Genomic DNA, 14,115 nt, shown 5'->3' with positions numbered 1-14,115 from the left:
GGATTTACATCAACGGAATCCTGGTGTAAATCCCTGCACCTAAATTAGGTGTGGATCATAACTGCGCGTCCAAATTCTTGGAACACCCTTGATTCGTTTATGCCTCTTCCATGGTCATGCTCCATTTTCAGATCCGCGCATAAAGAATTTACACACGCATTTTTATCAAATAGTGCTTAGAGAGATGCATGTGTAAATTCTACTTTGTGCCAATTACTTGATCGTTAAGGCTTAATTATCAGCACTAATTGTCTCGTGTGCATAATTTTGAGCGCTAGGCCTAGAATTAAAGAGTTTATCATAGTCGGAGTCTCTTTGGTCTCGCTGGGTTACACCAGCCAAAAAAACCTTGCCAAAACCAATACCTTTTGTTACTTTTATGCTCAGTTACTCACGATAGAGATAGTTATGTGAGTTCATCACATGTGACCAGCCTTCCTCAAACTGACAAATTGGGGGGTGCTTTGGTAGAATGTCTGAAGAAGACATGAGGTGAGAGGAAGCACCTAGATTTCTTCCCATATGGTTTATCCTGGTATCTGACGCCTACTGAAACATTATAGAGATGATATTGGAAGGATAATTAGAATCAAGTGGGAAGCCAAAGCATCCGGAACATTGTTGGGGCCAGATCATCCAGTGTCCCTTAGGAGATCCAGAAGAGTTATCCAGAAATGGATTGCAACAATACCCACCCACTCTCCAAAACCACATCCCCAGGCCTCTGCTGTTTATTTTAACAGATTCCACTGATTAGAATTCCATAATTGTCAAAGAGGTTGCGGAAGAGGAGATGAAAGGGACAAAAATTCAAAAAGGCATGGAATAAAGACAGAAGATCCCTATATAGCAAAAAGATGGGATCAAAGGAAAAGTTGGACGACATTCACACTTCAAAAAAGGCACAGAGGAATTTAACCTACCCAGAGAAACACTCGCAACCCCAAACAAAGGCATGGAGTGGTATATCCTTCATAAAGCAGCAGTTACAACCCTAATCAAACACACAGAGGGGTGTAGCCCATATGGAATGGTAGGTTGAACCCTAAACAAAGGCATAGAGATGTTTAATCAGCAGGTACAATTCTAGCCATTTTACTAGGGTCTTTATCTGCTGGTGTTTCCTTCATAAAATCGATACTCGGGGGGAATAGACAGTAGATAAAGATAGGTTGTTCACCCTCTCTAAAATTGAAAGGGGATAGATTCCGTACAAACGTAAGGAAGTTCTTCTTCATCCAGAGAGTGGTAGAAAACTGGAATGCTCTTCCGGAGGCTGTTATAGGGGAAAACACCCTTCAGGGACTCAAGACAAAGTTAGACAAGTTCCTGCTGAACCAGAACGTACGCAGGTAAGGCTAGTCTCAGTTAGGGCACTGGTCTTTGACCTAAAGGCCGCCACATGAGCGGACTGCTGGGCACGATGGAGGAGTGTGTGGCGCAGTGGTTGAAGCTACAGCCTCAGCACCCTGGGGTTGTGGGTTCAAATCCCGCGCTGCTCCTTGTGACCCTGGGCAAGTCACTTAGTTCTCCATAGCCCCAGGTATGATAGATAGATTGTGAGCCCACCGGGACAGTTAGGGAAAACACTTGAGTACCTGATTGTAAAACCGCTTAGATAACCTTGATAGGCGGTATAGAAAATCCTAATAAACTTGAAACCACTTGTCTGACCCAGCAGCGGCAATTCTTATGTTCTTATAACATTGTGGTTGTGTGGCCAAATAATGAGTTAAAAAGTGAATGAAAGTAGACTTTGGGAGTGTATTTTCCCTTCACTGATCTGACAAAAGTTGCAGAACTTCTAGAAATCAGTAACAAAAAATACAAAGTCGTCCAACAGATAGGTCTGAAGTAACTGTTTGTCAACCTTTATTTTTGTGCAGTCAATTGGATTAACGTTGTATCTACACTATGATTATTCTCCACCCCCCCCCCCCCACAAAAAACTCTTTGATCATTTCACTCCAGATCTTCATTCCTCATATTCTGAGCCGGATGTTTCCTTGAGCAGACACTTGGCCATGTTGGGGTGGGATACATGGGATGTGGAAGCTGCCCAGACCAGCATTAAGGGTTTTTTTTTTTGTTTTTTAGCAAAAAACAAAAGTACATGTTTGCTAAATGTCACAGGATTTGCAGCGGAAGTTCAAAGTGCCAGGGGCACACAGCCCACACGCTACCCTTTTCTTGGAACTTTCCAAAGTTATTTCTTAAGTGTACAGAACAGTCTAAAATATTCTACTTGTGACCGTGCATGCATCCACCCCTGGAATGGTTTCTTACAAGTTATTTGTGTACTTAGCTGAGTAGGACTGCTATATAAGTACAATATGGTGATTATTTTTATTTTGAGTCCAAGCCTTCTTTAGCAAGGAAAACCTGTATGTTGTTGAGCTTTGAATGACCGGATGGTTTCCTAAGCATGTTGTATGCAAATATATCTCATGCACATTCATTGTGGTTATCTTGAAAATCAGACTGGTTTGGGGTTGCCCGAGGACTGTGTTGAGGACTCATCACTGAAATTGGCACAGTGATATCTTTGTTTTTCAGTTGTAGAACAGGAGTCATAAAATTTTAACCATTGTAATTATTTTAACTCTAGATCGCTGGTTCTGAGTGTATGATTTCCCCAAGGGCTTAATAATAATAATAATAATTTTATTCTTATATACCGCCGTACCCAGCGAGTTCTAGGCGGTTCACATCAATTAGATTAGGATCCGCGTTGACATGCAGATTTACAACAATTTATCAGATTTACAACAAATCTAACCGAACTTGACAGATGATGAAGAAAGAGGGTAGAAGATAATGGTGATAGAAACAGAAAAATGAAGGCAGATAAAGATCGTATGGCTTATTTAGTCTGCCTATGCATGCCATCTACTGTCCCTTCCTTTCCCTTAGAGATGCAACGTACCGTACCAAGTACTCTTGAGTTGAGATACACTTTTTGGGCTTGATTCTTGAAAGGCGCATCCTACCGCTGTCTGGCAGCCAATTGGGACGTACTTTTTTTTTTTTTTTTTGTAAGTGTCGGGGCAGGGCGCCTAAATTGTAGGCCTCTGTAACACATCTACGAAGATGCTTACCCATGCTTAAGCACACCCAAGGCAGGGTATGGGCATGGTTTTGCCCAGAAGTGGCCTTGGACGGACATAAGAATCGGTACGCATCTCCGTAGACTCGAGACAGACACCTTAAATGTAGGCCTTAAAAGTTTCTGTGTAAAGATGCCATTTTTAGAGCATGTAGGTATTTAAACTTCTCTCTCTTATCTCCCCTCTCCCGCCTCTCCTCCGAAGTATGCAGATTGAGATCTTGAAGTCCGTCTCCATGCAACTGGAATTAATTTACTTACAGTTTTTACATATAGTTAAAGTGGCTTTCTCTCTAAAAAGGGAAGAAAAGACTACAAACCATATTAATTTGTATTCTTTGTGCTCTGCTGTCTACCAAATGTTTTAACCCAACTTATCTTGGAACAGTGCATCCTTGTAGCAATATTTGTGAAACTGACTCCCTGAGAGAGGCCTTCATTTTGTTATAAGTTGCATTATCTTATCTTCTTGCTTGCTACATATTTGTTACTGAACCGACAGCTGCCCTATATCTCAGCCCTGGCTTTTGTATGAGTAACAGGAAGATGGTTTTATTGTTTCATGGATTAATCTGTGCATTTTACTTAGCCACGGTCCATTCCCGAGCTGAAAACCTCTTTGGCATTTTTTTTTTTTCCCAAACTGTGATATCTCTTATTGGACAACCAGAAACGGCGGGGGTCTGTTTTCAAAAAGATTTAAAGGGCCATGGATGTGATATACTGCCTTTCTATGGGTATAATCAAAGCCGTTTACGTATACTACGAGGGGGTGCTGAAAAGTTCTGAGCTCAACCAGTCCCCCTTGTTACTTTAATGAATAAAAAGTGACCCAAACATATAACAACATTTGGGTGTCCAGTCAAAGAAAAATATGATAATCATGAGAATTAAGGCTTATCTGAGTCCAAAAGGAGTACAGTTGCTACTGTAATCCTTTTGGACTCGAGGGGATTTGAGGATAATCTGGGGATTCAGACATTTGAACCTTATCGCACAAAGAAGAGCACTTTATGTACCTTTTGACTTGGGATTTTCATACACAGTTGTGCAAAATTGAAAGAGACATTCTGATGTACGGAGCGGACTTTTTAAGGCACCAGCTGAACGATTGCCATCGGGGCAAAACTGCATTATTAATGAACTGCAGTTCCCCAGTACTGAGCTCTCTTTTCTATTGAGTTGCATTAATGTTTATTCCTCATTGAAAGCAGGCATAACTGCACTATTGTGAGCTGGGCTCGAACCCTCTACAAATTTTGCCAAATCTTTTATGCATTCTGATATTAAATATACAGGCTCGGTTCTGTCCATGGCTTTAAACAGATTAAAACCCCCCCTGACCATTGTGGACTAAATGTAGCTACAATGAGTTTTTGAGACAATAGAGATTCTAATCTGGCCTGTTAAGAAAATAAAAATTAAATATAACAGGGCTGGAAGTGCCTGCGGATCCACAGAACTACCTTGGAATTAGAAAAGGACAGGGTGATGGGTACCCGACGGGGACAGAGCCCATGAGACACCAGTTGCTGTGTTCCATGCCAGTAACTTGGTTCTACGGCTTTGGAGAAAATAAACCCAAATCTTTTTCAACTTTTTAAAACTGGAATCACTTTTGGGAAGGAGCAAAGGACAGGAGAGTGTTTCTCTTTGCCTGACTCCAGTGATTTCTGGCCAGCGAAAATACTCTTCCTGCAAAACGAATTACTTTTAAAGAGAATGTGAGTAGAAGGACCATGATGACAGCTGTGGGATTCAGAGATAGATTAAAACAAAAAAAGGCATTAAACTTACTGCAGTGAGGCAGTACTGAAGTCTTAGGATTTTTTTTTTTTTGTGTGTGTTCTTCGATTTTGTCAGCCTTTACTAGTAATTCATAGTGGACCAATAAAAGAACCATCTAAAGATGTGGAACATGGGCTCCGTCTTCCAGTTCCATTGGACTGTGTGGTCTGAGTAGCTGCAGCCTTATCTCTGCTAGAAGTTTGCTTATCAGCACGGAAGGGGCAGGCAGAGGAGATTCCACAGCCAGGCATCTTTTCAGAATAGCCACAATGGCTAGGCACCATTTTAGAAATCAAAATGTAGTAAAAGTGATCCACGTAGAGGACAATAAAGCTATTGTGACATCACTGATGAGGTTGTCTCTTATTGGTGGAATGAGGCATTATGATGTCACAATGCCAGCTCTGGTTATCAGAGGCTAAAACTTTTCACACTATTTATTTATTTATTCAGTTTTCTATTCTGTTCTCCCTACTATGCAGGAGATAAATGCAAAGGCATCGGACATCCCGCTGTGAACACATTTATCTCCTGCCCATTCATTGTGGATTTCTTGAAAACTGGCAGAAAAGTCTGGGAAGCGGTTCTTTGCCACTCTGCTGATGCACCTTGGGACTTGAACCGGAGGTCCCCCCTCGTAAACCTTAACCTCAACTTTCCTTCATCAGCTCCTCTATGTAGCTAATCCTGCACAAAGCAGGTCCCCAAACCTGGTCCTGGGGGCGCCCCAGCCAGTCAGGCTTTTAGGATATCCACAATGAATAATTCATGAGGAAGATTTGCATGCAGTAGAGGCGTATTCATTGTGGATATCCTGAAAGCCTGTCTGGCTGGGGCGCCTCCAGGACCGGGTTTGGGAATCACTAGTAGAGCGGGAAAGTGTTTAGCTTTTAATAATGTAAATTATGTTTTCTAGCTACAATTTGCCCTTAGTTTAGGTGTAAAAGGTGTGTATTGTTTATTGGGGCTAGGTGCACTGATCTAGGCCCCAAACTTTAGGAATCTTTTCTAGAAATGGGGCCCAAAAGGAGTAAGAATTGAACTCAGTTACAGAACCATGAGTGAGTGTGGGCAAACAAATGAAGGCGTGCTGCGACCCGCGAGTATGGAGTGATGGAAAGACTAGATCAGGTTATCGGAAAGCTTGTTTAAAGAGGTGACTCTTAAGGGTAGATTTAAATTTCTGGTAAGATAATTCAGCGCCGAGGGAGCTGGGAGTGAGTTCCAAACTCTAAAGCCGGTGTGATGAGCCAGATATGGCAAAATGAAGGCGCTATAAGATTCTGACTTGGAAGAGTGAAGCCAGTGTGCACGACTTGACGTACAACGATTAGAGATTTGAAGGCAGGGCTGGAGGACATGGGAGGCTGGTGCTCGGAGATTAGGAGGGGGTGACATCTGACACGGTGAACTTTTTCTCGCTAAGGATGATTTGGCCGCACTTTTCTGAATTAACTGACGTCTCCTGAGTTGGGTAGATGGTAGATCATGAAAAGGGGAATTGCAGTAATCAATTTTTTTTATTACCAGCAAATTCTGTAGGGAAGCCACGTCAAGAATTGGTCACATGGCATGGATTTGTTACAAAGTGGAAGAGCCCTTCTTCACTACGTTAGAGATTTGAGTGTGGAAGGATAGAGTTGCGTCCAGGGTAATTCCAAGGATTTTATTGGCGTCTTCGAAAGGGATGCTAACACCACAGAAAGGTGGTATCTGAACACGCTTCTGGTAGAATTCTCGCCTACCTCGTAGGAGGCCCGGGTTCAGTTCCCGGCCAATGCACCAGTTCTAAGTCAGTGCCTCGGCCAGCACCTAGCAGCTGACTTCTATCTCCAACCCTTACCACTATCCCATCTAGTGTTTGCTCTAAAATTGCATTTCTTTTCTTCCAAACCACTAACAGCAGAAAGGTTATGGCTCTAGTTTCACTTTCAAAATTTTCCAACATATGTCTTAGATTATACCCAAGATCCCTCATTGAGAAATTTGTCTGACAAATCTGTTTCGCTTTCCTTTATATCCCCTAAATTGTAAAGAAGGGGCTTTGGCTTGAAATGTCAATTATAGCTAAAATGTTGCTTGTATTACTGTACTGATATAGAGCCAGAGCCAGCGTCAAGCGAGCGCGTGGATGTTAACGCATAAGAGGGTATAAATCATTGATGCAAACTAAAAATGGTCTTGGGACCATGGAAGAAGAGCCAATCCAGTCTGTGACAGAAGCCCCAAAACAGGATCCAGAAAAGAAAAGCAATTTTGCAGCAGTATTTAAAAAAAAGGGGATCAGCTGGATCTCTCACAACTGACCTTGGACTCAACTGAAGAACATTCCAGCGAGATGGACGGCAGCTGTGAAGGAGCCAGCGTCCGCGGCAAAGAACAACCCTAGGCCCAGCTATCTCTTTTTCTGTCATTCATGAACCCAGCTGAGCTATTGATGACGTGTCTAAATCGTGCGCAGACAAAGGCGGGCCGACATTCGCACGCAGGACATCAGCACGCCAGGTTTAAACTTAATTTTAAAGTGTTCCGAACAGGGGCATGGGGGAGGGACCCCCCCCCCCCACTTAAGTTAATAGTGTTGCCGCTGCCGTTGAGAGGGGGCGTGGGGGTACCCCCCACATTACAGAGGACACTGAACTTTTTCCCTAAAAAAATAAGGAAAAAGCCTGTTTCCTCTATAATGGGGGGTGCCCCCTAAAACTCTCCCCCCCAACAGCAGCACCAACGCTACTAACTTAACATGCGGTGGTACCCCCCCTAAGGGAACACTTTAAAATTAAGTTTAAATCCGGCATGCTGATGTCCTGCTTGCGATTGTCTTGCGCGCTTCAGACTATGAACCGAGCTATTGTGCTCTAGGGACACCTCTATGAATGGGTGCCACCTTTTGAGTGTTCCAGTGCAGCCAGGGGGAGGCAGACACCCATCGTTCTTTCCGCCATACCCCGTAACGTTCATGGCGTGAGCAGCACCCCCCGAGCTGCCGTCATGCCCGCGTTGGCTCTTCCTCTGACATCACTTTCTGGACCCGCGCCTAGGAAATGACTTCAGACGCTGGCGCAACAGCAGCTTGGAGGGGGGGGTCACTGCTCACACCACGAATGTTACAGAGGTACGGGGGGGAGGAGCGTGGAGGGGGCGCCTCTCACTCTCTCTACGCCACTGCTGGGGAGCGGTCACTCTGCGGCAGCTTCTAGGCACGGAGATCTTGTTTCAGAAGGCTAGCATAATCCAATTCTGCCATAGACCTGGCATAACTGGGGGTGGGGTGGGGGGGCATGTGCATTTGAAAGAGGCGGCATTTGTGCTGTGCCTGTAATACATGTGTAGACACCATGGGATCCATAGGTTTGAAAGAGACACGTTCCTGGCAGGGCAATCAAATACGAGCTTCCAACTTTGCAACGGGGACACAAATGCCAGCAAACGGTTCATTTAGCACAAGACTTTCTAGGAGTGATTGAGGGGACAATTGTATTTAAAATAAACCCCCAAAATAGAAATGTGGGAATTTTACCATCCCCCCCCCTTTACAAAACACTAGCAAGGTTTTTAGCGCCGGCCGCAACGGTAACAGCTCCAATGCTCGTAGGAATTCTGTGAGCATTGGAGCAGTTACCGCTGCCACAGGTGCTAAAAATCGGGGGGGGGGGGGGGTTGTTCCTTAACAGGCACCGATTTTTACCTGCAGTTTTCAGGAATTCAGCACCTACTTGTATGAGCTATATACATATTTTTAAATTATTCAATTTTCTATGCTGTTCTCCCGGGGGAGCTTCAGAACCGTTTACATTAATTTATTCAGGTACTCAAGCATTTTTCCCTGTCTGTCCCGGCGGGCTCACAATCTATCTAATGTACCCGGGGCAATGGGGGGATTAAGTGACTTGTCCAAGGTCACAAGGAGCGGCATAGATTTGAACCCATGACCTCAGGGTGCTGAGGGTTGTAGCTTTTAACCACTGCGCCACACTCTCCCAACCGCTGTGGATCCGTCCCAGACATTCCCACTCCACTTTCCAGGCTCCAGTCCCTCACCCATTCTTCCTCTCTCCATGTGGCCAACTCGAGAAGACTTCCCTTTCCCTCCTCCCACCAGGCCCTGAAGCCCTACATTGTTCTTCTATCTGCTGAACGCAGACACCAGAAACGAGCCTATTGCTTATTGATTTAGATAACGTGGTTTATGCTCTTGGATCTCTTAAGACAGCGTGAGTTTTGAATTCTGGAAATTTTAATTTGCAATACTATTCTAGTCTTGACAGGTGGTCCTTTTTTCATTCTGCTTGTTTCAGAAAGAGATTTGGTAAGTACCTGAAGAAGAGAGGAAAGAAATTGTCAAGCTGATGATTCAACTAACTGAAATCCTTACCTGGTGCAAGACTGTACTTTGTCCTGTTTCCACCAGTGGCCAACCTGGCATGTATGGTTTTGTTACATTGATGGTAATCTGATTTAGGAGAGTCAGACTACTCCATGCACCGGTGTATCCATATCGTAGGATGTGTTAAATAGTCCTTGTTCATTCCATTTTTAAGCTGCTAAAGAAGAGGAAAAGTTGAATAACTCAAAGAGGAAATGTGAACCAGGTAGATATTGGTAGTCTTGAGTTTGGCAGGGGAAAGGTCTGATTTTGCAGAGAAATTCTGACTTTTCCTCATGAATCTCTTGGAAAATCCAAAGGGAAATCCACCAGAATCCAGTGGATTCCTGAAATTTTCTGAAGAGCCAAGCAAAATGTTAAGATTTAGCATAAAATCCAAAATGTGACCCATTCAAACTCATGAACGTATTTGAAATCCATTTGAGTTTAAGCACCTAATTTTGAAAATCTGAAAGCCTCCAGTTTTTCAAATTTTACCGGAAACCTGTGCATATTCTATAGACCTTTTCTCAAAATATTCACACGTCTCTAGCAAAGAACGTCCAGGAACAGGTTGGACCATTATTATTCCGAAGCACGCTGGCTAGTTCCTCGCTTTCCAGATATCCATTGGGCTTGAGAAGATGTGAAAACAGTCAGCTCTTCGGACTTCACTGTACTGTTCACGTATGTTCCTAATCAACAGATTTTTCAATTCTCCTTTCAGTCACTCAGGAAATCATTATTTTCACTTCTTCCTGCTGGTGCCCTGAATGCCAGCGCTGTAAGCCAAGAAAGGAACTTACTCACTGGGAAGTCATGAAAAGAAGGGACAAATCGGCTTCTGTTCCTGATGTGCACAGAGCCGTTCTCTGTGCCCTTTGAACGCGTGCACACAAGATCATCGCATCCAAAGGGAAGGAGGCATTTTGATGTGGGACTCTCGGCATCGTATCAACAAAGTTAACGGAGCTGAATCATCTTGTGAATTTTTTTTTTTTTTTTACCTTACCAGATGCTTCTGTAGCTTGGTCTCGATTTCCAGGAGCCTTTGCATGCTGCTCTGCTCTTGCTCCTGGAGCAGGATTCTGATTTTTATAGCTTAAAAGGGCTTACACGGAGCGCGCTGAGGCATCCCGTGGTAGGTTTCAAATGTGCGCTCATTACTCACACACTAAAAAATATTTTTTTGTTTTTTGGTTAAAGGGGTGTCTCTCAGAAGTTTGCGCTAATTACCGTATTTTCCCAAAAATAAGACTTACCCCGAAAATATTTAACACTAGTTGAAGCGCTGGATTTGCATGCAGCAGTGCTTCCCCCCCCCCCCCCGTGCTTCCTCCCCTCACTAACCCTTCCATCTCTCCCTCCCCACGCCGACCGCGAGACCAACTGTCATATTAATTTTGGGCCCAAAAAACCCACTTGGTCTTATTTTGTTGGAAACAATGCCCAATCAGAAACCCACAGCATCTTTCTATCCCCGTCGACCCTTCTAGCTCTCCCTCCCCATGCCGACCACGAGACGACATACCATTACCTTCTTCCAAACAGTAGCGTCGTGGCAGCAATCTAAACACGCTGCTTCATGCCTTCTCCTGCCGGGGCATTTCTCTGCCGCATCACTAATGATGTCATCAGCAACACGGCACAGCAACGCCCTGGCGGTAGAAGGCCCGAAGCAGTCCGTTTAGATTGCTGCTGCGACGCTGTTGTTTGGAAGAAGGTAATGGTATGTCGTCTCGCGGTCGGCGTGGGGAGGGAGAGCTGGAAGGGGAGGGAGAGCTGGAAGGGTCGGCAGGGATAGAAAGATGCTGTGGGTTTCTGATTGGGCATTGTTTCCCTGAAAATAAGACCTAGTGGGTTTTTGGGACCCAAAATTAATATAAGACAGTGTCTTATTTTCAGGGAAACACGGTAGTTAGGGGGAATTCTGTAAACAGCGTCTAAAAAGATAGGCGCCCATCTCTAGTCAATCACACTTAGGCGCTTGATCGCCAGCCAGTCAGATTTTCAAGTTATCCCTAATGAATATGCATGAGTGATTAGTGTAGGGATTAACATGTCGGCATTGCCCCATGCCAACTGATTAGTTTGGCACCAACTGGTTATTTTCAGCTATACTAGCTGGTTAAATGCCACTAAAAGTGACTTGTTAGCCCCGAACAGGCAATTTAACTTGACAGGAGCCATTTCTGGCCTGTTAAATTGCATTGAACATCGACCCTTTGATAGCAAGTTTCATAAGCGGAAGAAAAGTCTGGTGTGTGATGTTAAGAACCCTATCGAACCCTTCAGCAAATCCCAGGCTTTCCCCATTTGTCTACTCATTAGTGTCTGTGAATAATTCTGGCCCTTAATTTAAGAGCGGCATCGTGATCTATGGCCCAAATTCCTGTGTAGTAGGGTACCACGTGGGTACATAGAAGCAGTGTTTATAAATGATAATTTAGTGGACTGCCAATTTCAGAGATTCTGCCCTGACAGCATGAGTTTAGGGTTAGAGGCTGCATTTTGCTTACTCCAAGCCAACACTGCCAGACGTCACAAATAGCAGGTACTTCGTCTGTAAAACAAAAAGACTTCATGCATTTCAGCTGATTTATTGCATTAATAAAGGCCTCAGCAAGGTCCTGTGGGAACTGAGGGAAACAATCTTTTTTTTTTTTTTCTTGATTTTGAATGGTAAGGTTAGAAAGGATCCTTGAGAATAAAACATAAGCCCTGAGTATTTTGTAATTTATGCTTTTGGGCCTGGGAATAGAACCCGGGTGTCCTGCACTGCAGTCTCAAGGAATGGTGCTGAGCCATGATTTATCTTTTTTATATTGATAGGAATGGAGGAATGAGACATCTCGGCTTCACAGATGGGGATAGCGTTGGAAATTAGCACATCTGATAGGACTGTAAAACTAGAAAGTCCCCTCTTTCCATGGCTGGAGTTGTGAATGGCAGCTTCAGCACAGAGCCTATGAAAGAAAGATAAAGAGGGGACGAACCAATCCCTTACTTACGGATGATCTAATTTAAATAAAGACCCGTGGGAGATGAAAGACAGGCACCTCTCTCAGGCCAGATTTATGTATAAGCTAGACACATGTAGCGGCATAGCCAGAAATCCATTTTGGAGAGGCCCAGGGTGGATTGAGGTGGGGCCCCCCTCTACAATACATGCCCATGCCTTTAAATCGTACCTTTGCTGCCAGAGCCCCTGTCCCCACTTGTTGCCTCTCTCATTGACGAGTGTGATATTAGTTTTGTATTATTATAGGTTGTTGGGTTTTTTTTTATACATCCCCTCTTCTTTTAAATTTACATTCTTTGCAACTCTGGATAGCTTTGAAGATTGGTTGCAGACTCATAAACTGGTACTCGGTTGTGACAAATCAACAGTCTTTTCATTTTAAATACCACTGTAAGTCTAGTATTATGGGATTCGCCTGTAGCAACATCAAGTATTTGGGAGTAATTTTTTGTTTCTGATCTTTTATTTCTTTAGTCATGCAATCTGGTTTCTTGGCGCTCAGGCGCTTATTTCTCTTCGCTCTGCTTGTGTTTCATATTGATTCTTGTCGTTTTTGCAGGCGTACCGCGGTATCGACATAGGCATTGCAAACAACGAGGCAACTTTGTAAGGTTAGTCGATCTGATCGTGCACGCATATCTCCTGTGCTTTCTTATTGTTATCGGTATAAAGTTTAGCCGTATACCAAGAGATTCCTCTCTATCTTTCAGCGTTAATTTATTCTCAGGTCTCGGGTCAATCCCTTTGCTCACTACCTGAGCAGCGCCTGGCCCTTCTGCTCCCTTCCCCACTTTTCTTTCTTGTCCTTCTTCTATGGAATTCCCTCCCAGTCGTCCTGCACAAGACATCACCCTTAATTATATTTCAAATCTTGTTGACAACAACATGTTTTTGATTTTGGGTTGTTGTTTTTTTAATTTGGCTTTTGGCATCTAGTGTTGTTGGTCTGGTGGTGGTGGTCAGGACCCTGTATATTTTTCTGGCATGAATGTGTCTTTTGAGTGTATCTGTCCTTTTTTAATGGAATTCTTTTCCTCTTGTATTAATTGTTTTGTTTATAGTGTCAACTGTATTATTTATTTATGTAACAAACTCATATCCTGCCTAAAACCTAAGCGGGTTACAAAAATACATACACACACATCTGTGCCCATTAAAAAAAAAAAAAAAAAGTCGTGCCCATAGGCTCCTCCCAGTGCATCCCAGGATGCACCAAGAAGGGAAAGGCCTGCCATTTTGAAAAGGCAGGCCTGCCAGCAGGAGAAAAAGGCGTCCTTCCTGCCAATCTTCAATTTAGAGGTATGAGGGGTTCACAGTGGGTTCAAGGGTTCGCAGCGGGGCTCGGGGACAGGAGGGAATGGGCATCCCTCCAGCCGATCTTCAATTTAGAGGTACAAGGGTAGGTTTGGGGGATCATGGGGGGGGGGTTGGGGATTTGTGGTGGGGCCCCGGAAGCAGGAGGGAATGGGAATCTCTTCTGATGATCTTCAATTTCAGGGGTGTAGGGGGGTATGGATGGTTGAGGTGGGAGGGAGTTGGCTTCCCTCTTGTCCTTAGAGGGAGTAGACTGTTGGGGCAGAGGGGTCCCGGCACCACTTTTTTTTTAATTATTATTTTTATTTTTAATTGGGACAGATATTGTGCATGTGTAACACACACACAACTTCTGTGGCATTACAAATTTTAAAAGCTGCTCTTCGGGGCACTTTTTTTTTTTTAAGCACAAACCTGTCGGAAATTTTGGAGCGTTAAAAGCTGGCACTTCATCTCGTGCATCATCTGGGCATAGATCAGAGTGCTCATTTTAATACTGATGAGCTCGTTATAATCCTA

At 43.9% G+C, this 14,115-nt stretch overlaps 1 protein-coding gene across 4 annotated transcripts in view; it reads left to right on the top strand.

Moving 5' to 3' along the window:
- The window catches only part of ABTB2 (ankyrin repeat and BTB domain containing 2), a 144,416-nt gene that overhangs the window by 78,818 nt on the left and 51,483 nt on the right, over positions 1–14,115 (top strand). For 2 of the 4 annotated variants that reach the window (XM_033928496.1, XM_033928499.1), the window contains exon 2: positions 12,842–12,893. The exons of the other annotated variants lie outside the window; for them this stretch is intronic. The gene's annotated coding sequence lies outside the window, so the exon portion shown is untranslated. The remainder of the gene's footprint in view (positions 1–12,841; positions 12,894–14,115) is intronic. 4 annotated transcript variants of the gene reach the window in all.

This window comes from Geotrypetes seraphini, chromosome 19 (assembly GCF_902459505.1).
Source record: "Geotrypetes seraphini chromosome 19, aGeoSer1.1, whole genome shotgun sequence".
In the NCBI taxonomy this organism is placed as follows: Eukaryota; Metazoa; Chordata; class Amphibia; order Gymnophiona; family Dermophiidae; genus Geotrypetes; species Geotrypetes seraphini.
Note: the sequence above shows the minus strand (reverse complement) of the source record. Positions and strands in the feature narration are given on the sequence as shown.